The sequence below is a fragment of the Pygoscelis adeliae genome, unplaced genomic scaffold (genome assembly GCF_000699105.1).
Source record: "Pygoscelis adeliae isolate BGI_AS28 unplaced genomic scaffold, ASM69910v1 Scaffold18, whole genome shotgun sequence".
Lineage (NCBI taxonomy): Eukaryota > Metazoa > Chordata > Aves > Sphenisciformes > Spheniscidae > Pygoscelis > Pygoscelis adeliae.
Window position 1 is genome coordinate 4,084,242 of NW_008825558.1, and position 3,030 is coordinate 4,087,271.

The following is a 3,030-nucleotide window of genomic DNA, read 5'->3' on the forward strand; positions in this document are numbered from 1 at the left end:
CGTACGGTCAGGAGACTGCGGCACCTTCATCCCATCCCTGCAGGAGGGCAGGACAGACGCGGCAGGGGTTTCTTGGCCACCTCTACCCCACTGCCTCACCCTCCAGCGGAGACAAAGCCCAGACGGGAGGGGAAATGTAAGTAGACAGCGAAGCCGAGGATGCGGTTCCCCCAAAGACCCGCATGGCTGTGCCGCTGCCTGCCCGGTGCCCGTCAGGAATATCTCATGGGCTGCTGGTCTTCTCCATTACACTCTCGTTGTACGTGACTACAGCCAAGTTTCTGCACGTTTCCTATTGCCGCCGGGTTTGCTTCATCCCCGTTATTGCCCTTGTACTCCCTCTGTTCTGGAGCAGGAGTCAAAACCAGATAGTAACAGGAGTTAGCACTACAGCTTTGAGTCTCTTGCCCTGTTCTTCGCTCTTCCCCTGCTCGTGTTCGGTGCTGTTACTGCTGAGCTACTACGTGAGTGGGAAATAAAGGGGAATTTAGTTGAAGCTGAAAATCAAGACATGCTGTCTGCACGTTCAATTAGGAGGGCATAGTGAAATCTGTGTTTCTTCCTATTCATTGGCTATTACATTAAAAGCCTTCTCTCCTAATGTATACTTATATACGCAGCCTGCTTTATGTGGCTTTTACCACATATGAAACGCAGACGTTATAATCAAGGCGGTAATAATGCTGAATGATTAAAAGTAACTTCTGATTGTTTTGGCTTTGGTCAAATGTATGACCTGAAACTGCTGACTCGAGACAAAATGAGGCACATAAAAAGCCTCGTTCCGGGCTGTGCTCACCCCTAAGCACAACCGTGCACCATGTATGACTTGTACAGTGAAGCCATACCGGTGTATATTAAAAAATAAATTAAAAAAGCAGACCTTTGTAAAGCAGCAGGGTTGATGGAGAAGTCAGACAGCCTAAACCATCCTACAGGGATTAATTTCCCATAGGAACGTTTGTGGAGATTACAAAATACTGGATTTCTCTGAGACCTGGAAATCATTTGTGTGTCGGTACATGAGATTTAAAATGAGTTAATTCGGCTTTCTGGTCGTTGGGGTGAATAGCACCTCCTGAGGCCCGTGGCTCAGGGCTGTGGAGCTGCGTGGTTTTGGGGTGCCTGTGTGAGGGCACAATGGTTCACCACTGTTGGCCTTTGTTATTTAGGGAAATTAGGAAATGGGGGCTGCAGCTTTCAGCTGATGAAATAAGCCTTCTGCAAATACAGCAAACTCATTGATCCAGCGTGAATCAGAGGAGCAAGAAAAAAAAAGAGGATACAGTGATTTTTAAAGTAAAGCGGTGCAGAACCTCCTGTCTACCCAGTTCTGTGTGGTCTTTGAATCGCCTGTGTTGGTGGCAGCATCTGAGCCTTTCTGGCAGCGAGCTGCCCAAATTGTACTGAATCACTCCTAGCAGGATAGAAGTGCCAGGTCCGAATGATGGACCATATGTTGTCGGTTCACATACACAGTTTGTTTTGAAGTAAATAGAAACTCTTTGTAAATACAGCTGGGAGAATGTGGCCAGTGGGGAAAAGCAGCCAGAAAGGGTGTCGTGGCCGTACCAGCCTGCAGGACTGGGACTGACTGGTGGGGACTGGCTCCCCCACGTCCCACCTACGACTCAGTTTAAAAGATGCAAGACCAGAAACGGTGCTGAAGATACACCCCAAGTGATAAGAATCTGCTACTTCTCAAAAAATTCTAAGGAAAATAGTGTAAGAGATTAAATCAGCAGATATATCTTGGAGCTGACTTCAGAGGGGTTGTTTTCTTTGCTCAGTGGAGTTGCTCTGTCAGCCGCCAATGTTTGCTGCTTTGCTTATGCGCTGTTGAACAAGTTTGATAAATGTCATTCTGCTTTTTGAGCGCTGCTGGCTTTAAACAAGCCTCTCAGAGGCAGAATATCTTGTAAGCTTCCTTCTTGTAAACAGTAAATAAAATTGGTTGGTGTTTTGCTCAAAAAAGTAAATATTGACTGTTTAGAAGTGTGGAAGGACTTTTTTCCCCAAGAACTTTGAAGAGAGGACTTAGTGGATTTGGAAAAATTATAGCTGCTTTGCTTGGATATGCCAAAGCCAGGAGATGGGTGCTCCCCTGCCTCTGTGCCGGGCCAGCACTGGTGCCCCCTCCGCAGGGGGACGCCCCGGGCTGGGGCTGGGTCACCCCGGGTACGTGCCAGCAGATGTGCCGACCCCGCAATGCTGCCGGATGGGGACCCCAAGGGACTCCCATGGGTGGTGACTCCTGGACCTCGGCACGTCTCCGGGCGCTCGGCACCGCAGCATCCCGCTGCGGGCTGGCAGCTGCTGCAGCAGAGGTGCTGTAATAGACTCATGTTGTTACTCCTGATGCAGATTTACTTTTTCCTGTTTGTTTACTTAAAAAAGAGAAGGAACTTTCAGCTTGTCTTTTGCTCAATCGTTTCCTTTCACAGTGAATAAAATCGTGTTTCAACAGTGCACGTAGAATTGCAAACGCAGGCACGGAGCTCGATGCAAAAGCAGCTTTTTGGGCATCAGCCGCGCAGCAGAAGAGGTGAGCCTTGCCTAGATGTTGCACTAACTTTTTATTTTGCTTATTCTCTGTAACTCCCGCTGTTGCGCTGGAGCAGCGGAGCTGGACCGCGGGTGTGCGTGGGGAATGTCAGCGCTGGGCGAGCGTTGGGAACGAACCGCAGGGGGTGAGAGAGCTCCTCCTGCTTCCCAGCCAAACGCCCAGCTCTGGAAAAACAGGGGGCTGAAATGGGGTGTGCCCGAGCTGAACCCCAGCTCAGCCCCGCTGCCAGACCTGGGGACCCCGCGGCTCCGTCGGAGCTGCCTCAGCCCCGGAGCACCAGGACCCGCTGTGGGATTTTCCCGTGGGGAAGCGGGAAATGAGACAGCTGGCTTCGGTCCCTCGCAGAAACCCCCTTTTCTTGAATTCCCCCTCCCTCATCACCGCAGCCCCTCAGCGAGGCGTCCCGGCCCCCCCCCCCCCGCGGCGGGGCGGGGGCTCCCCCGCCCCCCGGGCCCCCCCCGGGC